The sequence below is a fragment of the Acomys russatus genome, chromosome 26 (genome assembly GCF_903995435.1).
Source record: "Acomys russatus chromosome 26, mAcoRus1.1, whole genome shotgun sequence".
Classification (NCBI taxonomy): domain Eukaryota; kingdom Metazoa; phylum Chordata; class Mammalia; order Rodentia; family Muridae; genus Acomys; species Acomys russatus.
Window position 1 is genome coordinate 2,601,046 of NC_067162.1, and position 23,042 is coordinate 2,624,087.

Below are 23,042 nucleotides of genomic sequence, written 5' to 3' on the forward strand. Positions count from 1 at the left end.
AGCACCTTCCATCTCTAGACAAAAATGCCGACCAATGTGACTTTGATGATCCTCTTCAAGTGACTGTCCGCTGTCATCCCTGCCAGTTTGTGTGTGTCATAGAAATGGAATCACATAATTTGTGTGCTTTCCTGTCTGGCTGTTTTACTTTAGTGCAGTTCCCAAATGCATGCATGTTCTTGACTGTATCAGTGATTAGTATTCTATTTACCTATACCACAATGGCTAATTGCATTCTCTAGGTAGTGGGCATCTCTTATTTTAAGCTCTTTGCTAGTATAAGTTAAGCTATGACTGTCATTTGTATAAATTGTTTTGTCATATTTTTAAAAAAATCTGGTGAATACCTGGGAATGAGGTGCTGGGTTATAGCACAAGTGTATGCTTACTTAGGGAGTAAAGACTTTTTCAAGACAATGGTCCCAACTTAGTGTTTTCACCAGCCATGTGTGCATGTTTCAGTTGCTCCACGTTTTTGTGATGTTTTAATGTTGTCAGTCTAGCTCACTTTAGTGGTTTTGTTAAACTTGGGTCGTCTAAGTTTATCCCTGGAAGCCCATTTGAGAGACAGAGTCCAAAGTCGATGCAAAAGCAAAGGAGTTTATTAGCCGACGTGTCGGGTCCACATTCCGTAGAGATGGGAGACTCCATTCTGTAATGGTGGAGGGTCTAAATACCCTCTCACAGAGGCAAAACTTAACAACCGTAGTTAGTTATCAGATGATAGGCTAACAATAGGTGACCTTTAGGTGAATGGAGTCTGAAGTAAATTCTAAGTGGGAGAGATAGCTTTCAGGTGAGGTCTAAGGTAGTAAATTCCGGGAGCAGGGTTGAGGTGAAGGTTAGTGGAAAATCTTTAACTCGTTCTCCTCGGTTTATTCCTGTTATCAGCCTGCAAAAGCTGGGCCCGTGCCTCCCGGAATCTTGTTTCTTTAGCTGACAATATCACTGGTGAGCCCAGGCCATCTAGCTAGGTAATAATGTCACTGCTGAACTCAAGCCATCTAGAATCTCACAGTTTCAGTAGGGTGATCTCATGGAGGTTTTAAGTTTCAGTTTTCACATAGTTATTATTATTGTTATTATTAATCTACAATGTGATATGTGTGTCTCTGTGAGTGTGTGCATTTGGGTATAGATGCCTTCAGAATCAGAAGAGGGCAGTGTGCCCCTTGGAGCTAGAGTCATAGCTGTTGGTCCTTTGACCTGTGTGCTGGCAACTGAACTCACGTCCTCTGCAAGAGTACTAAGCATGCACTCTTAACCGCTGAACCATCTCTCCAGCTCCTTAATTTCTATTTTCATGACTGATGACCAATAGATATATTGCTTTACATGAATATTTTCCATCTCTCTGCCTTCCTTTTAAACGTACTTATGTACATGTGTAGTATATGCATTCGTGTGTGTGCGTGTGCATGTGTGTGCACACATGCTTGTGTATGTGTGTGGTAGGTGTATGCTTGTGTGAGTGTGCGCATGTGTGTCTCAATGCATGTGTGTGTGTTTGTGTGTGTACACATGCTTGTGTATGTGTGTGCATATGTGCCTGAATGTGTGTGTGTGTGTGTGTGTGTGTGTGTGTGTGTGATACATGCATGCTTGTGTGAGTGTAAGAGCAGAGGATGTTGGATGTCCTCTGTTTCCCTCCTTGCCTTACTCCTTTGAGCCAGGGCTTCTCAGTGAATCTGCAGCTAGGCTGGTGAGGTCAGCAAGCTTCTTCCATTCTTCTCTCTGCTCCTTCCAGTGAGGGGCCTCAGGCTCACTTTGTCATGTTCAGGACCTGCTTTTTATGGCAGTGCTAAGATCAGTGTGCAGGGCTCCATGCTTGTAGGCATGTGCTCCTACATACTGAGCAAGCTCTTCAGCTGTTCTCTTCTTTTGTGGCATTTGTCTTTGGTCAACCTTTAACAATAAGATGGTTTGCCCTTATGGTCCAGAGTTCCAGGAACCTGCACACGTTCTGAACTGAAGTCCTTCGCCACATGCTGTTTACTCACAGCCAGTAGCCTCGACTCGTCCGTTGCCATGCCTTATGAGTTTTATTTTTGATGAAGTACAATTTTCAATTTTTTATTTTATGGCTTATGCCTTCTGTGCCCTTTGTAAAAACCTTCACCTGCCTGAGGTTGTGAAAATCTCCGATGTTTTTAGGGTTGTTTTTTTCCTGGTAGTTTTGTTGGGTTTTTCTTTATGGCCCATTGAAATTTGATTTCTGTATATGATTTAAGATGATATCATTCATTGAAGGAGACTTTTCTTTAGTGAATCATTTCTATAACCTTGCCTTTGGCATTCCATATGCAAGTTAAATTCTCTAATTTAGGTTGTTCTCCATTGGTTGTCTGCATATTGTCTTCCTAATCCATATTATCTTAACCTGTAGCTTTAAAAGTCTGAAGTCATGTGTGTCCTCCAGTTTCCCCATTCTTTGTTTTCAACATTTGTTCTTATGCTTCTCCAAGTTTAAGTTATCGCTCAATTGCTAGTTTAAAAGCCTGCTGAAGTTACAATAGGAATACCTTGAATCCATGAGGGAACAGAATAGCAACCTTATAATTGTCCTCAACCCATGAACCTGGTGTACTTTTCACAGTGTCTGTATGAGAAATAGACAATTTTGCCCCTCTCGGCCAGCAGCTCCGATCCGCACACTTCAGAAGTGGTTTCGCTCAGGTCTTGCCCTCAGTGTAAGAGTGTGAGGTGAGATGCTCTCTTTGTTGTCCTTCTGATGATGACACAGCACCATAGTCAGGTCACAACAGGCCTTTCAGTCTAATCTTCATTTAATTAGGTCCTCAAATAAATGGGACTCACTCAGCAAAAAAAATTCTATTTTGTTTGTAAACTTCTTAATGGCATTTATTACATCTACTTATTTAATTATTTTCCTGTCATGTGTTCCCGACCACAGGTGTCCCCTTCTTTCCTCTTCCTCAGTCTCTCCCCTACCTCCCCTCTTCCCCTCAGAAAAGAGAGGCTTCCCAGAGACGTCAGTCAAACACAGCAGAACAAGTTTCAGTAAGACTGGCACGATGACGCAACCCAGCAGGATGAAAGGGTCCCAAAAGTAGGCAAAAAAAAAAAAAGACAGGAACAGCCCCCGCTCCCACTGGTTGGATCCCCACAAGAACACTGTTGTACTCAATCACAACACACGTGCAGAGAACTTAGGTCAAATCCCTACAGGCTCCCTGGTCTCTGTTAGTCCCCATGACTCCCGGTCAGTTGATTCTGTGGGCCTAATGTTCGTCTGTGGGACTCTGCATCTGCCCCCATCAGTTGCTGGATGAAGTCTCTCTGGTCTCTTAGATGATAATTCTGCTAGGCTCCATTCCAGCACACTCTGCAGGCCGGACAAAGCGAAGGCCCAAGGTTTTGTGGCTGGGTTGGAATCCCCGTCCCTGCACTTGAGGCCTTGCGTGGTTAGAGAAGATGTCTAGCTCAGGCTCTGTGTCCTCCGTTACTAGGAGCGTTTGCTTCAGGTTGCTCTCCTAGATTCCACGGAGTTTACATTGGACTAGGCTTCCACCTTACTCTGAAGGGTTTCACAATTCTAGTTGCTTCTCCCAGTATTTTTTCCCTCCATCTCCCCTCCACTCGATCCCTCCTGTTCTCAACCTCACCTGTCCCCAGTCCACCTGTGAAATCTATTCGATTTCCTGTTCCAGGAAGACCCTTGCCGTTCCCCCTTAAGCCCTCCTTGTAACTTAGGATCTCAGGGTCTGTGGGCAGTAGCATGATTGTGTCTTACTTTACAGATAATATCTTTTTAAAAAAGATTTATTTATCACATATACAGTGTTCTGCTTGCATGTACACATGCACACCAGAAGAGGGAGCCAGATCTCATGATAGATGGTTATGAACCACCATGTGGTTGCTGGGAATTGAACTCAGGGCCTCTGGAAGAGCAGACGGTGCTCTTTAGCATCGAGCCATCTCTCCAGCTCCTACAGATAATATCTTATAATTACATCCTATGCTTATCTTTCTGGGTCTGGGTTACCCCCTAAATATGACTTTTTCTACTTCCACCCATTTGCCTGCAAATTTCATGACGTCACTGTTTTTAACAGCTAAGTAATACTCCATTGTGTAAATGCACCACATTTTCTTTATCCATTCTTCTATTGAGGGATGTCTAGGTTGTTTCCAATTTCTGGTTATTAATCTTTGCCATTCTGACGGGTGTAAGATGGAATCTCAAAGTTGTTTTGATTTGCATCTCCCTGGTGGCTAAGGATCTTGAGCACTTCTTAAATGTTTCTTAGCCATTTGAGATTCCTGAACAGAACACTAATAGCTCAAGCACTAAGATCAATAAATGGAACCTCATGAAGCTGAAACATTTACTTCTGTAAAACAAAAGATACCACCAATAGGACAAAACTGCATCCCAGAGAGGGTATATATATATATATACACACACACACACAGTATACTAAACATTCACAAACTAAATGATTGAATTAAGTGGGGTATAGATCTAAACAGAATTTTCAACAGCAGAATCTCAAATGGCTGAGAAATACTTACATTTATTTTGAATGTTTTAAGTTTTGAAATGGTTGCAATCTATAGTGGGTAAGTTTCTCTGGGGAAAAAGAGAGAGAAGGAGGAAGAAGACACAAACACACACACACACACACACACACACACACACACACAGAGACAGAGAGAGGAGAGAGGAGAGAGGAGAGAAAGAAGAGAGGAGAGGAGAGGATGAGAATAAAGTGAAATAAAAGTGAATCAGTTTTTTTCCCAGGGATAAAGCATCTGCAGGCTATCTAATCTGAAGTGGTAATCCATAACACATGTGCACACAAGTCATATTAAATGCACTCAGTAGTGTGTGTTTGTGTGTGTGTATGTGTGTATGTGTATGTGTGAGTGTGTGTGTATGTGTATGTGTGAGTGTGTGTGTATGTGTGTGTGTGTGTGTATGTGTGTGTGTGAGTGTGTGTGTATGTGTGTGTGTGTATCTGTCTAAATAGAGAAGAAGGGGCCATGACATGGAACAGCGAGAGGAATGCATCAAAATGATTCCATATTTAAAACTTTTCCATATTTAAAACTAGTCTTGCCTTCTCAGCCCGCACGATACTGATCATGACATAATATGCTCATGTGTTGCTGAGTTCCTTTCCCAGCTTGTCATTAAGGGCTTTCCTATCAGTCCCCATCTGTATCTTTCCTTTTATCTGACTTTGGTATTGAGCATACGTTGGCTTCACAAGCTGAGTTGGGTTTTTTTTTTCTCCCCAAGGACCAGGCAGATTTTTTCTGGAATCAGTGTGGAGATATAGGCATGAATAGTTTTCTAGAATCATAGCTTTGTACTTTGGCAGTCTCTATAGAGGAGAGAGACCTCCAGATTTTTCTGTTCCACTTTTAAGCAAGGTAGGATCCGAACACACCTAGAAGTGTGTACTGTCCTAGAAGTGGACTGTCTCAGGTCCAACTGCAGGTCTCTTCATCACAACCCACTGTGAGCTCCAGATAGAGTGGGTAAATGGGAACATGCACTGATATTGTCCAGGGTTTCTGGAGTGTCTCTACCTCTCTTCCACCAACCCCCAACACCAGGTAGGAGAGAAAGAATGTTAGTGGGGAGAGGGGGTGGAGTTCTCTTTAGTGGGGAGAGGGGGCAGAGTTTTCTTTAGCTACTTCCAGCTAGTTAGGGTTTTCTGGTTCTTTGGGGTCATACCAATCTCAGTAGTCAGGATATTCAACAAATGAGCCAGGAGCTTTCTTCTGACCAGCTCAAAGTGTCTGCCCCCCTACCCCCAGAGTCCCTCAAAGTGTCCTCCTCTTCTCTCTGGTCTCTACTATTTATACCCTCTCAGAGTCCTCAGAATTAAACTAACTGCATCTGGCAGAGACCTGGTCCCTCTCTGAAGCAAGCCATATAAGGCTGTTGTCAGCTGTGGACAAACTAAAGGCTTCCCAACATCCCGCACTTGGGATTAAAACAAAAGTATAACAACTGGGTTTTAAAAGAAAAACCAAAACTTCCACTATAGTATGCAATGCAAAAAGAATCTTAATGAAAAAAAAACCACATATACACAAGATTTAGGAGTATATATAGTAAATCCACCGTCTCATCATCCAGCCTCAAACATTTTGAACTCAGCGCCAGTTTAATTCACGAATCTATCCAATTCCCTTCTCAATTTGGATTATATGAAGTAAATTCCTTCAAAATCCACCTATAAATATTTTTTTTAACTTGTATTATAAAAGGTAAAGAATCTCTTTTAAAAATCTATCCAAAATATGATCAAATGTTAATAATGCCTAATTGATAATTACTGGCTGTTTATCATCTAATGCCATACTTGAGGGAGACCATTCAGGTACAGATGACACCAATACATTTATTTTAAAGTTTCAAAAAGTTGAAAGCATTTTGAGTAACAGGTGTTAAGGCCAAAATGTTGATTAGTCTTGTTTGGATTAATTTGAAAAACTGTTGACAATTCAGAGCAGAGTTTGTATACTCAGAATCTTACACATTAGTTGTGCCTGATAAAGAACTTACAGTCTGTGGCTGAATTGTTAGGCATGTAAAAACAACTCCACAGTTCAACGCAGGAATTTGTCTTTTGTCCCAGAGGTGAAGACTATCAGTCCTCAGCTTCCACGGCCATTACTGTTAATCAATCATGATTACTCCAATTACTTGCTACAAGATATACTTTTCTTAACATTGGAAAAAAATTTCAGAGTTTATGTTTAATAATTAAGTCTGGAATCAGGTTACACATGATCATGTTATCACATTCTTTGGATTTGTGTGTGTTTTGTGAGTGTGAAAAAAAAGATGGCAGTGTTACAGTTCAACCTTGAAACTCGGCTGCACTTTGGGAAGGTTCCTGGCGGAACTCTTATCAAGGGAACTATAAAGAGAGGAGAAGTAGAACATTGAAATTGGAGGAAAAGTTCTTATGTGGACATAGTGGTTTGTAAAACTACTTAATTTAACTTTGATTCTTAAAATTCTTCCTAAAATAATTTATACTTGTTTTCTGAACAATGATTTAAAAAGTAGATCTGTCAGTGTGTAGGAGGGAGAAGACAACATCTGTGAATTGTTTTAATAGTACAGTCGATGGTCATTTATTAGTAATAAAGGAAGCAGAATCTACATCTACCTGAGTTCCATAGATAAATCTTGAAGTGTTGACATGCAAAGCCAAGACCATCCTTTCAGAGCTTGCTCTTCTATTTATAGTAAATAGAAATTCTTATTTATGTCTCACCTTTGATTTTTATTTGAAAAAGTACTAAAGAGAGAGGACAGGCTGAAATGGCTTAATTCTTCCATAAATAATTGTAAATGTTAATTATGATAGAGTTTGTGCCTTAGCTCTTTTAACTAACCTTGCTTGTGTCATGTTTCTATGACCTTATAAACTTATACCTTGTGAGCCTTAGTAATTTAAGAATTTTTTGTTCTTGTATGCTCTTTTCTTAATTATTTACTTGTTTATTTATTCCTTATATAGCCTGATTAAAGCCCTCCTTCTGATAGGTCTGTCTTTGTAAGTTACTTGTCTTTTTTTTTTTTCCCTTGCAGATATTAATAGTCTTTCCTTGTTCTTTAGATTTAATGTTTTGATTCCTATATGACAGGAGGATTTTCTTTTCTGGTTCAATTTAATTGTTGTTCTGTAAGCTTCTTGTATGTTTATAGGCATCTCTTTCTTTAAGTTTGGAAACCTTTCTTCTGATTTTGTTGAAGTATTTTATGATTCTTGGAGCTGGGCCTTTTCACCTTCTTCTATTCCTATTATCCTTAATTTAGGTCTTTTCATAGTATACCAGATTTCCTAGATGTTTCGTGTCAGGAAATTTTTAGAGTTAACGTTTTCTTTGACGTATCAGTATCTTTTATTGTGTCTTTTATGCCTGAGATTCTCTCTTCTGTCTCTTGTGTTCTGTTGGTGACGCTAACATATGTTGTTCCTATTTTCTTCCTTAGGTTTTACATTTCCAGGACTCCCTCAGTATGTGTGTGTGTGTGTGTGTGTGTGTGTGTGTGTGTGTGTGTGTGTGTGTTTTATTGCTTCTACTTCCGTCTTCAGCTCTTGAACAGATTTATCCATTTCCTTTACCTGTTTTCTCCTATTTTTATTATTAATTTATTCAGATTACAACTCAATTATTATCCCATCACTTGTATCCTCCTATTCCTCCCTTCCACCTGCTTTCACCCTATTTCCCTCTCCTAGGTCTAAGACCAAGGGGGACCGCTCCCCGACTATATGGTCATAAGCTTTCAAGTCTCATCTTGGTAGCCTGTTTATTCTCCCCTGTTTTTAAATGATTTATTTATTTCTTCTTTAAAAGTCTCTGTTTGGTTGTATTTTCTTCTATTTCTTTAAGGGATTTATTCATTTCCTATGTAAAAGCCTCAATCATCTTTATAAGATTGGATTTAAAGTCATTTTCTTGTGCTTTGGTTTTGTTAGTGTATCCAGAGCTGCTGTAGCAGGATAGCTGTGGTCTGAAGGTGCCGTATTGCCCTGGCCCTTGTTAATTGTCTTCTTATACTGTCTGTTACCCATCTGGTTGTCCCTGGATGCTCCTGGTGTAGCATGTGTCAGGAAAGTGGACATAACCTGCATGTTCCTGGACCAGCATGCCTCTAGTGGGCAGCCTTGGGCTAGGTAGATGGCAGTGCACATCTCAGAGCTGCTGGGTGAATGCCAGGGGACCCAGCAGGCTAGGAATTGGAGGTGAGGGGAAGAGTCTAACCTAGATGTCCTTGGTGTAGCAGGCCTGGTGAAGGTAGATAGAGCATGGCTGGGCAATGGAGCTGGGGTGGAGAGCAAGCAACTCAGACGTTTTTAATTAGCTTTAGTATTATGGAATGTGCATACGGGTGAAAATAGGGCTAACATTTTATTCTGTGATTATCTTTTCTTTTGTAATCCCAACTTCTCTGTTTTAAATGTATTCTTTTAATGAGCTTCTAATAAAGATAATAATACATTAATAATCTCCAGTCTTCAGGCAAGCCAACTCTCAAAGGCAGACTGAAATCACAAACTTAAGCTTCCTTAGGAAATTAGATTCTTATTTTTGTTTTCTAAATGGGGATCAGCTCATTTCAGAATTTGCACAATAACTCCAGCTCATGAATAACCCGTGAATAAACAAGAAAACCTAGATTTGCATGGAAAAGTTTTGTGGATAATTTTGCTTCCTAAAGCTTAATCATCCTGTTACATTACAAAACAAACACATTATTATATGCCAGACCTCCTGGAAAGCCAAATGTGTAGGCCACATTCTTGTAAAGCATTAGATATTCCTTATGCAATGGAGCCTTTGTGGAAAGCGCCACCCCCATGCCCAAGTTTCTGAGTTATAGATTTTCCAGTGTGCTAGGATTATCCATCAGCTTCAGAGAATGATCGAGAAGTCACCCTTTCATCCAGTATACCCTGCTTCTGCTAGTTTACTGAACATTTAATTTGCTAAAATACTAAGATGTGAATTGAGTCAGATTGTTTCCATGGAATATTGGGACCAAACTGTACAGGACTGGAGCCAAACATGCCAATGTTACTTCCATCTTGTGTTTAACTTGTGTATTTATCTCAGGGTTGTGGTTTTGTTTCCCAATGTGGTTCTCTGAGAGCTTAGGGTGCAGGTGTTAGTTTCAAAAAATAAGTTGTGGTGTATGCCGTATAACCACCAGTTATGGAAAACCATGAAGTTTCCTTAAAAGATGGCTGCATGTGAGACAGGTAGTCAAGGCCTCATCTACTCCACAATCAGCTCATTTGTAACAAAAAAAGACAGTGCATTATACCAAAAAATTGGATGAAATCAGAAGGTATCACTTTTAATATGTTAGCACACTTTGAGGTGAGTGTGTGTGTGTGTGTGTGTGTGTGTGTGTGTGTGTGTGTGTGTGTGATAGCCAGAGGTTGATGTTGGAATGTCAGCTATAATCACTTTTCCACCTTGTTTTTTGAGGCAGAGTCTCCCATAGAGCCTGGAGATTGATGTTTTGGCTAGACTGGCTGACTAGTGATTCACCAATATATGCTGATCTCCATAGCCGCACACTGAAGATTTAGGTGTGTGGGTCCATGCCAGGGTGCTGGATGTCTGAACTTATATATTCATGATTTTTTTTCTGGAAGCACTTAACTCCCACCTACTCTTCACTCTTTTTATGATTTTTTGTTCATAGTTAAAAAAAACAATAAGATTGTTAGATTTTTATGTCACCATTGCATTATAAAGTATGTACTAAATATAATCTTAGTTATTGATAAATCTGATGTATGATGTATTAAAATTTACTCACCATATCTCCCACTTATTTTATTGTTTTTATTTGGATATATGTCCTATTTTCATGGGCTAACCTATTCTGGGTTACTAGCTAGAAGACAGGAGATTCAGTATATAATTGTAGATTCAGTTATCCCCCATTACAACAGAAAACACAAAGGAAAGCATATGTGGGATGAAGTTCAGAGAATCCAAGAATAAGATTCTACTGAATCTTTCCATGCTTAGTCATATAGGATCCATTTAATCCCTCCAGTAATGAGTCATAGTAAGATGGGAAGTGCTGTGTCCTTGAGGAACTCCCCCAGAAGCTCAGTACCTAAGACTAAAAAATACATTTTTATTTCATCCATCGATACAGCCTTGCAGCCGTCCGTCCGTCCATCCATCCATCCATCCATCCATCCATCCATCCATCCATGTATTCACCTACCCAATGCATCCATTCATCTGTGCACACATGCATGTAACCATCCATCTATTCATTTATTCATCCATTCATTCATGCATCCATGTACACATGCCATACATCTACCCATCCACCCATCTACACATTATCCGTCCACAAATCCATGTACCCATGCAAGCATCTATCTGTCTGTCTATCTATCTATCTATCTATCTATCTATCTATCTATCTATCTATCTATATCTATATATCTATGTATCTTGTCTGTGTCTTTGGGAATCTGGATTCTGACTTAATTATGTGAGCTCTGGAGGTTGAGCTCAGGCCCTCAGGTTAGTTGTCAAATGTTTTTACCTGATGAATCATCCTACCAACCTAATATTTACCCAATAATTTTATTGTAATTTAATTATGTGAACTTAATCTTCCTAGAGTATACTAGTATTTCAGATCTCTGGATGGAGAATGGATCGTCAGCATACTTCCTATTATTTGCATATTAATCTGGGAGATGCCCTAATCATTTGGGGACGTTTACATCTCTGCCACAGTCCCAGGCACCAGTCACAGACAACCTTATACAGATTTTGCTATGAATTGCTCTCTCAGGCTAGTTTAGATTATGTTATTTCTACATAATCATTAAAATTAAATGGACTTGGGTGGCACCAACCTGTAATATGAGCACAGTGGACACTATAGCAAGATAACTGCAGTGAATTTGAGGTCAGCTTGGGATAAGTTTAAGACCGATTCCAAAATTCCAATGTCTATGTTTCCTCGATGAGAGGAGACATCCTGGGAGCTAGGGATGCACAGTTCCAGGACCTCATGGACCACTCTTGGGTCCAAGGGACACATAGAGTCTCAAGTGCTCAGCACCCACCTACCCAAACATGACTCCCGAGTTCCAGAGATGCATAGCCCCACCTAGCACCCTGACATCAGATACCGCCTCCTTGAGGACAGGTCTCAGATACGAGGGACATGGTCCACAGCTCTACCCATCCCCCAGTGGAGGTCTGCCAGACAACAGGAGCATACGAGTCCTTTTCCAAGATGGTGGCACCAAGCAGAGTATAAGTACCAGGAGCACAGAGACTGCAGAACAAGCCAGCAGCCACACTGTGGAATCCAAATTGCCAGCTTCTGTTCCTGGTTCCCTGAAGAGAAGAGAGGATCCTGGCTCCCAGACATGCATGGTACCATCCTCAGACCTCACAACTGCTCCTGCCATCCTGAGGACACCTCAGGAGTCCAGAGATGTGCAGATCTAGCCTCAGAGGGCTCTATTAGCCATCTTAAGGAAATCGGCAGGACCTCAGGATCACACAGGTTAGACATTCATACTCTAATTCCCTTCTCATAGATTCAAATGGGACACAACCAGCAAAGAAAAGCTGTAGTTTATTCAAATGGATCCAGCCCTCTACCCATGGACCAAGGCTCCCCACATGCTCCACATGACCAAGAAGCCTAATGGGCTCCAAGAACAACTAGATAACAGCAGGGACAACCAGATGGCTTAAGGCCAGTGTAAAAACACAATCAACAAAAACAAGGACAATGTTGCACCAACAGAGCCCAACCATACTAATGCATCAAGCACTGGATATCCTACCATGGCTAAAACAGGAAAGCTACCTTAAATCTATGGTTATAAGGATGATAGAGGCCTTTAAAGTGAAAACAAATAAACCTCTCAAACAAATAAAGGAAAATAAAATAAAAAAACAGAGACAATTAAAAAGGAAACAAAGCACTTAAAGAAACACCTTTAGCAAAGTGACTGGATACAATATCAACTAAAAAAAAATCAGTAGCCTTCCTTTATACAAAACACAAACAGGCTGAGAAAGAAATTAGGGAAACAACACCCTTCACACTAGCGCCCCCCCCCCCCCCACAAACAATGCATAACTTATGTTGGTGTAACTCTAACCAAGCAACTGAAAGAATTGTATGAAAAAAACCTTCAAATCTCTGAAGAAAGAAATTGAAGATATCAGAAGATGGAAAGATCTCTCGTGCCCATAGATTGGTAGGACTAACATAGCCTATGACCATATAGTGGGAGAGAAGGTCCCCCCTCGGTCACAGACCTAGTGGAGGAAAATAGGGTGAAAGTGGGGGAAAGGGAGGAATGAGTGGATATAAGTGAGGGGAAAATTTAGATGTAATCTGAATAAATAAATGAATTAAATAATAAAAATGGCCATCTTACCAAAAGCAATCTACAGATTCAATGCAATTCCCATCAAAATGCCAACACAATTCATTACAGATTTTGAAAGAAAAATTTTCAACTTCATATGAAAAAAAATAGCTAAGATAACCCAGTACAATAAAAGTTCTGCTGGAGGAATCTCCATCCATGATCTGAATCAGTATTATAGAGAAACAGGAATAAAAATTGCATGGTACTGACATAAAAACAGACAGGTGGATCAATGGAATCAAATTGAAGACCCAGAAATAAACCCATACACCTATGGACACTTGATTTTTTCTTTAAAAAAAGCCAAATCCATACAATGGAAAAGAAAAGCATTTTCAACAAATAATGCTAGTCTAACGGAATGTCTACATGTGAAAATTGCAAATAGACTTTTATTTATAAGTCTGCATAAAACTCAAGGACAAGTGGATTAAAGACCTCAACATAAAGCCAGGCACACTGAATCTGTTTGAAGAAAAAGTGAGGAAGAGCCTTGAGCTCATTGGCGCAGGAGACAACTTCCTGAACAGAACACCAACATCTCAGGCTCTAAGATCGACAATTAATAAATGGGACCCTATAAAACTGAAAAGCTGCTGTAAGGCAAAGGACACTGTCAACAGAACAAAATGACAGCCCACAGAGTGGGAAAAGATCTTCACCAACACTACATTTGACAGAAGGCCAATATCCAAAATACATAAAAACTCAAGAAATTAAACACCATGAAGCCAAATGATTGAACTAAAAATGGGGCACAATAACTAAACAGAAAAATCTCAACAAAGGAATATTTAATGGCAGGAAACATTTGAAGAAATGCTCAATGTCCCAAGTCATCAGCAAAATGCAAATCAAAACAACTCTGAGATTTTACCTTATACTTGTCAGAATGGGTAAGATCAAAATCTCAAGTGACAGCATATGCTGGTGGGGATGTGGAGAAAGGGGAGCACTCCTCCATTGCTGGTGGGAGTACAAACCTGGAGGTTTCTCAGAAAGATGGTAATGGCTCAACCTCAAGACCCAGCTATACTACTCCTGGCCATATACCCAAATGATGTTCCACCATACAATGAGGATATCTGCTCAACAATTTTCATAGCAGCTTTATTCATAATAGCCAGAACCTGGAAACAACCCAAGTATCCATCAACTGAAGAATGGATAAAGACATTATGATACATTTTCACAATGGAATACTACTCAGCTATTAAAAACAAGATAATCTTGAAATTTGCACGCAAATGGATGGAACTAGAAATGTTCATCCTGAGTGAGGTAACCAAGACCAAGAAAGACACACATGGTGTATACTCACTTATAAACAGATATTAGCCACATAATACAGGGTAACCACACTACAATACACAGACTTAAAGAAGCTAAAAAACAAGGAGGACCCTAGGTAGGATGTTTAATTCTCATCCAGAAAGGCAAATAGAATAGATAACTGAAGTAGTTGAAGAGGAGGAACAGAAAAGGATCCTATAATAGAGGTACTTTGAAAGACCCCCACAAAGCAGAGGATTGAAACAGATGCTGAGACTCACAGCCAAACTTTGGGTGGAGAGCAGGCAGTCATATGGAAGAGATGGGGAAGAAAAGGACCCGGAGGTGACAGGAGCTCCACATGGTGACCAATGGTACCAAAAAATCTGGGCTGCTGGTGGTAGCGGTGGTGCAGAGACTTATTCACTAACCAAGGACCTTGTATGGTGAAGACCTAGATCTCCTTGCTCAGATGCAGTTGATAGACCACACAGTTTCCATAATATGGGGAGTAGGGGTTACCTCTGACATGGGCTCTGGTGCCCACTCATTGATCACTTCTGCCTGGTAGGGCATCCTTGCCAGGCAACAGAGGAAGAGGATGCAGGCAGTCCAAATGAAACTTGATAGGCTGTGGTTAGATTATTGGGGAGGAGGGCTCCCCTATGTGAGGACTAGGGGAGGGGGGAAGAGGTTTGCTGGAGGGAGGATAAGACCAGGAGGAGATCAGGGAGATGGCTACAATCAAGATGTAAAGCGAACAAATAAAAAAGAAACAGGAAAATACAATTAAACAAACAGAGGACTTTAAAGAAATAGAGACTACAGTAAAACAAATGAAAAAAAAAATGGTTGAAGACCTGAAAATGGAAATAGATTCATAAAGTACAAACTGAGGAAATACTAGGGGTGAAAAGCTTAGGGAAGAGAACAAGAGCCAAAGATGTAAGCAACACCAAGAGAATACAAGAGATGAAAGAGAAACATCTCAGCTGTAGAAGATACAATGGAAGAAATTGAGAAATCAGTCAAAGAAAATATTAAATTGAAGAATTCTTGATATATAAAATGTCCAAGAAATGAAGGACACCATGAAAAGATGAAATTACCATCTCCAAGGAACAAGAAAATATTTTCAAAAAAATCATAGAAGAAAAATTTCCCAACCTAAAGAAAGAGATGTCTTTAAATATACAAGAGGTTTACAGAACAGCAAATAGATAACCAGAAAGGGAATTTCTTCTGCCACATAATAATCAAAACACTTAATGTGCAGAAAAAAGAAATACATTAAAAGCTGTAAGGGAAAAAAACCAGGTAACATATAAAGGCAGACCTATAAGAATCACTCTTGGCTTACCAACAGGAACTCTAAAAGACTGAAGAGCCTGGGCAGATGTTTTGCAGACCCTAAGAGACCACAAATGTCATCCTATACTACTATAGTCAGCAAACCACAGAGAAAACAAGATATTGCAGGACAAACCCAAATTAAAACAATATCTATGCACAAAGAGAAGATACTAGAAAGAAAACTCCAGCTCAATGAGATGAACGACACCCAAGAAAACAAAGGGTATAAATCACTTCACTACAGCAAAACCAAAAGAAGACAAGCACACAAACATACTGCTACCACAGATTTTATAATAAAAGGAACTAACAACTACTGGTCATTAATATCTCTCAATGTCAGTGGACTCAACTCTCCAATAAAAAGACCCAGGCTAACAGGATGGACTCAGAAGAAGGACCCATCATTCTGTTGCATACAAGAAACACACCTCAGCAACAAAGATAGATGTTACCTCAGAGTAAACGGCTGGTAAAAGGTTTTCCAAGCAAACAGACACAAGAAAAAAAGCAGAAATAGCTATCCTAATATCTAATAAAATAAACTTTCAACTAAGTTTCATCAAAAGAGGTGAGGAAGGATACTTCATACTCACAAAAAAAAAAAAAAAAAAAAAAAAAAAAAAATACCAAGAGAATATCTCAAACCTGAACATCTATGCCACAAATACAAATGCACCACATTTGTAAAAGAAACATTATTTTAGCTTAAATCACAGATCAGTCCCTACATATTAATAGTGGGAGACTGGAATACCTCACTCTCACCAATGGACAGATCATCAAGTCAGAAAATAGATAGAGAAATAATGAAATTAACAGATGTCATGAATCAAATGGACCTAATAGAAGTCTAGAGAACTTTTCACCAAACACAGAAGATTATACCTTTTTCTCAGCACTGCATGGAACCTCAAAAATAGACCGACTGGTCACATATAAGAAAATATGAAACATAAGAAATACAATATATAAGAAATATAAGAAAATTGAATTGATCTGTTGTTTTTTTTTTTATTAAGTTATTTGTTCACTTTATATCCCAATCATGGCCCTCTCCCTCCTCTCTTCCCAGTACCACACGCTCTCCCTCTTGCCTCTTTCTCCCTCCCTAACCCCTCAGAAAAGAGGCCTTCTCTTACTCCTCCTAGCACATCAGGACCAGCACATCCTTTTCCATGATGGCTTTGTAAGGCAGGTCTACCAGGGCAAAGTGATCAAAATGCATGCCACAGAATCCTTTTAGGAAACGGCCACAGCTCCCCTAACTGGGGGACCCACATGAAGACTAAGTTGCCCATCTGGTACATATGTGTAGGGAGCCTATGTACAGTCCATACATGGTCCTTGGTTGGTTCTTCAGTCTCTGCAAGCCCACTTGGACCCAGGTTAGTTGGCTCTGTTGGTCATCTTGCGGAGCTCGTGTCCTCTCCAGGTCTTTATATCCACCTCCTCTCTCCTTCACAAGGCTTCTTGTGCTCTGCCCAATGTTTAGCTGTGAGTCTCATCATCTGTTTTGATCCCTTCCTGGGATGAACGTCTCAGAAGACAACTATGTTAGTCTCTCATCTGCAAGCATAGCATAGTGTCATTAATAGTGTCAAGGGTTGGCTTTCTCTCATGGTGTGGCCAGGGATTGGTTGGACCTTTCCTTAGTCTCTGGTCTATCTTTATTCTTGCACATATTGTAGGCAGGATACATTTTGGGATAAATTATTTTTGGGGGTGAGTTGGTGTTCCCTTCCCTCCACTAGGAGTCCTGTCTGGTTAGAGGGTGGCCTCTTCAATCTCCATGTCTACTGCTAGTAGGGGTCTCAGCTAGAATCAAGCCCATATTCTCCCAGGAGCCTACCTTGTCATAGGTCTCCAGTTTTTCTCAGAGATGCTCCTGCTCACAATTTCTCTTCTCTCTGCAAGCCCTGTATCTGTCTTCACTCCACCCCCACCATCCCCGTATCTTCTCCCCAGCCCCTCATTACCTTCCTCACCCCCTCTCCTATCCTGATCTCTCTCGTCAAGTACTTCCTCTGTCTGTTCTATCTCCCCTTCTCAGTGAGATTCAAGTGTCCTCCCTTTGGTCCTCTTCACTACTTAACTTCTTTGGGTCTGTAAATTGTAGTATATTTATCCTGTACTATATGGCAAATATCCATTTATAAGAGAGTACATATGGGAAAGACTGTAAGCTTTGTCACAGGTAAAAGGAGTCCTGGCGGGCTTTACCATTGGACACACCACGGATACCTTGAGATAGTCTGGGTGGAGCCATCCTGGGCCTGGAATTCAGGAAGTAGACCTGGGGACTCCACAAGGACTATTGTTTTTCTAATCAACCCTCAATGGGAGAAGGAGACCACCCTTCTCATGAGACACAGGCAGGCGGAGAGGAGAGAGCAGCAGCACGTTCAGACCTGGCTTGAGTGCATGTAGATCAGCGAACAGGATGGACCAGCACGCAGACCAGAGACACCTAGGGACCCGTCCCTTGGAATGGATACCGGAAGGTTCACTTTTTTTTCCTTTAACCTTTTTTCCCTCTTGTGTAAGCTAGTTGGGTTGTATAATAAAGTTTAATTGTTAAGAAATAGAGCCTACAAGTATATACCATGTATATCTTTCTGGGTGTGGGTTATCTCACTCAGGATGATAGTCTCTAGTTCCATCCATTTTCCTGCAAATTTCATGTTTTGTTTTTTGTTTTTTTTTAAATAGCTGAGTAGTATTCCATTGTGTAAATGAGCCATAGTTTCTTTATTCATTTTTCGGTTGAGAGACATCTGGGTTGTTTCCAGTTTCTAACTATTACAAATAAAGCTGCTATGAATAGGGAGCAAGTGCTCTTATGGAACGGTGGAGCATATATTAGGTATTTGCTGAGGAGGGGTATAGCTGGGACTTGAGGTAGAACTATTCCCAACTTTATAATAAAGCACCGCTAAGGAAACGTACATTGAGATATCAGCCAAAGTTCACTTTCCTCCAAGGCCCCTTTTTTTGTCTTTTTCCAGTGAATTGACCTGTGTCTCTTAAGCATGCATCATATATAATTCCTTTTCAAAAGGAATCTGATCAAGTCGGGTGTGATAGCACACACCAGTAAACACAGCTCTTGGGCAGCTAAGGCAGGAAGAGCACAGGTTTGAAGCTAGGCTGTGGATGTTGGTAGTGAGACCCTGTCTTAACAGAGAAAAAATTAAAACATAAAGCAAAAAATAAACCCACTTGCCAAGTGATAATTAGCATCAGTTCTGTCCCTGGTACTTGTGGGATCAATAGAAGACTGGTGACAGCCTCTGACTTAGCGTTCACTGCCAACGGGAGCCGTGTGTATAGTAGTGACTCCTGCAAAGATGACAGATGAGGAGCTTCCTGCTGCAATCAGGTGCATCGATCTATGGGAGCCCTGACCTCTGACCTCTGCCTATCAGGGGTCCTCACTTCTGAAAGTCCAGAGTTCTCTAAGCTGCTCCGACAGTAGGCTGTCCTCTTTCTGGGAAGGGACTACACATCTGAGTCTTGAATGAATATGTCCTACCTTCAAACCACTGAAGTTGTATCACTGATGGTAATTTCATTTTACTTTATTTTAAAAAAAATTTTTATTAATTTATTCTTATTACATCTCAATGGTTATCCCATCCCTTGAATCCTCCCATTCTTCCCTCCCTCCCATTTTCCCCTTATTCCCCTCCCCTATGACTGGTCCTGAGGGGGATTTCTTCCCGCTGTATATGCTCATAGGGTATCAAGTCTCTTCTTGGTAACCTGCTCTCCTTCCTCTGAGTGCCACCAGGTCTCCCCCTCCAGGGGACATGGTCAAATATGAGGCACCAGAGTACGTGTGAAAGTCATACCCCACTCTCCACTCAACTGTGGAGAATGTTCGGCCCATTAGCTAGATCTGGGTAGGGGTTTAAAGTTTACTGCCTGTATTGTCCTTGGCTGGTGCCTTAGTTTGAGCGGGACCCCTGGGCCCAAATCTGCCTATCATAATGTTCTACTGTAGGTTTCTAGGACCCTCTAGATCCTTCTACTTTGCTATTCTCCCATGCTTCTCTCATCTAGAGTCCCAATAGGATGTCCTCCCCTCTGTCCCAGTTTCCTGGTAAGTGAAGGCTTTCATGGGACATGCCCCTTAGGCTAGTATGCAGATATAAGTTAGTATATACCATTTGAGGCTTTCTGCTTCTGGGTTAACTCACTCATTATGATCATTTCTAGCTCAATCCATTTATCCACAAATTTCGGGAATTCCTTGTTTTTAATAGCTGAGTAGTATTCCATAGTGTATATGTACCACAGTTTCTTTATCCATTCTTCTACTGAGGGACACTTAGGCTGTTTCCATGATCTAGCTATTATGAATAAGGCTGCTATGAACATGGTTGAGCAAATTTTCTTGTTGTGTGCTGGAGCATCTTCTGGGTATATTCCAAGGAGTGGAATAGCTGGGTCTTGAGGAAGCCCTATTCCCATTTTTCTGAGATAGCACCAGATAGATTTCCAAAGTGGCTGTACTAGTTGGCATTTCTACCAGCAATGAAGGATTGTTCCTCTCTCCCCACATCCTCGCCAGCATGTGGTGTCCTTTGGATTTTTGATCTTAGCCATTCTGATGGGTGTAAGATGGAATCTCAGAGTTGTTTTGATTTGCATTTCCCTGATGACTAAGGAGGTTGAGCATTTCTTTAAGTGTTTCTCAGTCATTTGATATTCCTCTGTTGAGAACCCTCTGTTTAGTTCCGAGCCCCATTTCTCAATTGGGTTATTCGGTTTGGTGGTGTTTAATTTCTTGAGTTCTTTATATATTTTGGATATTAGACCTTTGTCAGATGTAGGGTTGGTGAAGATCTTTTCCCAGTCTGTAGGCTGTCGCTTTGTTCTCTTGACAGTGTCTTTTGCCTTACAGAAGCTTCTCAGCCTCATGAGGTCCCATTTATTAATTGTTGACATTAAGGCCTAGGCTGTTGGTATTCTGTTCAGGAAGTTGTCTCCTGTGCCAATGTATTCCAGGCTCTTCCCCACTTTTTCTTCTATCTGACTTAGTGTCTCTGGTTTTATGTTGAGGTCTTTGATCCACTTGGATTTGAGTTTTGAGCAAGGTGACAAATATGGGTCCAGTTGCATTTTTTTACACATAGGCCTCCAGTTAGACCAGCACCATTTGTTGAAGATGCTATCCTTTTTCCATTGAATGGATTTGGCTTCTTTGTCAAAAATCAAGTGAGCATATGTGTGCGGGTCTTCGATTCGATTCCGCTGATCAACTAGCCTGTTGCTGTGCCAGTACCATGCTGTTTTAATTACTATTGCTTTATAGTACAGTTTGAGATCAGGTATGGAGATTCCTCCAGAGGATCTTTTATTGTAGAAGATTGTTTTAGCTATTCTGGGTTTTTTGTTTTTCCATATGAAGTTCAGAATTGAAATTTCAATGTCTTTAAAAAATTGTGTAGGTATTTTGATAGAGATTCCATTGAATCTGTAGATTGCTTTTGGTAGGATGGCCATTTTTACTATGTTAATTCTCCTGATCCATGAGCAAGGAAGATCATTCCATCTTCTCAGGTCATCTTCAATCCCTGTCTTCAGAGTTTTGAAATTATTTTCAAACAGGTCCTTCGCTTGCTTAGTTAGAGTAACTCCTAAGTATTTTATATTGCTTGTGGCTAATGTGAAGGGTGTGGCTTTCCTAATTTCTTCCTCTGCAAGCTTGTCATTTGTGCATAGGAAGGCTACAGACTTTTTTGAGTTAATTTTGTATTCAGTTAATTTGCTGAAGGTGTTTATCAGCTGTAGGAGTTCTCTGGTGGAATTTTGAGGATCACTTATGTACACTATCATATCATCTGCAAATAGGGATAATTTGACTTCCTCCTTTCCCATTTGGATACCCTTGATCTCCTTTTATTGTCTTATTGCTCTGTCTAGAACTTCGAGTACTATATTGAAGAGATATGGAGAGAGTGGGCACCCTTGGCTTCTTCCCTATTTCAGAGGAATTTCCTTGAGGATCTCATCATTTACTTTGATTTTGGCTATTGGCTTGCTGTATATAGCCTTTATTATGTTGAGGAAAGTGCCTTGTATCCCCGATCTCTCTAAAACTTTAAACATGAATGGGTGTTGGATTTTATCAAATGCTTTCTCTGCATCTAAGGTATGATCATGTGTTTTTTTTTATTTTCAGTTTGTTTATATGGTGGATTACATTAATGAATTTCCATATTTAAAACCATTCCTGCATGCCTGGAATGAAGCCTACTTGGTCATGATGAATGATATCTTTGATGTGTTCCTGTATTCGTTTTGCAAGTATTTTATTTAGTATTTTTGCATCGATGTTCATAAGAGAAATTCGTCTGAAATTCTCTTTCTTTGTTGAGTCTTTGTGAGGTTTAGGTATCAATGTGACTATGGTCTCATAGAATGAATTTGGTAATGTTCCATCCATTTCTATCTTTTGGAGTAGCTTGAATAGTATGGGTATTAGCTCGCCCTTGAAGGTCTGGTAGAATTCTGCACTGAAACCATCTGGCCCTGGGCTTTTTTTGGTTGGGAGACTATCAATGATTGCTTCTATTTCTGTAGGGGAAATGGGACTATTTATCTTGTTTATCTGTTCTTCACTCAACTTTGGCAAGTGAAATTAATCAAGAAAATCGTCCATTTCCCTTATATTTTCAAATTGTGTGGAATATATGTGTTCAAAGTAGGATCTTATGATTCTTTGTATTTCTTCAGTGTCTGTTGTTATGTCTCCCTTTTCATTTCTGATATTGTTGATTTCAATACTGTCTCTCTGTCTTTTAGTTACTTTGCCTAACAGTCTGTCTATCTTGTTGATTTTCTCAAAGAACCACCTCCTGGTTTTGTTGATTTTTTGGACTGTTTTCTTAGTTTCTAATTTGTTAATTTCAGCCCTGAGCTTGATTATTTTCAGACGTCTACTCCTCTTGGGGGTTTCTGCTTCTTATTTCTCTAAGGTTTCCAGTTGTGTCGTTAAGATGCTTATGTGCGATGTTTCCAATTTCTTTTTAAAGGCACTTAGTGCTATGAATTTTCCTCTTAGCAGTGCTTTCAATGTATCCCCCAAATTTGGGTATGTTGTTCCTTCATTTTCATTGAATTTCAGAAACTCCTTGATTTCTTTCTTTATTTCTTCCCTGACCCAGGTGTCATTTAGCAGAGAGTTGTTTAGTTTCCTTGTATGTGTAGGCTTTTTGTTATTTCTGTTGTTGTTGAATTGCAGGCTAGGACCATGGTGATCTGATAGGATACAAGGTATTATTTCAATCCTCTTGTATCTGTTGAGGCTTGCTTTGTGACCTATGATGCTATCAGTTTTGGAAAAGGTTCCATGGGGTGCAGAGAAGAAGGTATATTCTTTCTTGTTTGGGTGAAAGGTTCTATAGATATCTGTTAGATCCATTTGACCCATGGCATTGGTTAATGATGTTATTTCTCGGC

General features: G+C 40.2%; 1 protein-coding gene across 1 annotated transcript in view; it reads left to right on the plus strand.

Moving 5' to 3' along the window:
• The window catches only part of Iqcm (IQ motif containing M), a 433,038-nt gene that overhangs the window by 139,803 nt on the left and 270,193 nt on the right, over positions 1-23,042 (plus strand). The gene's annotated exons all lie outside the window — the stretch shown is intronic.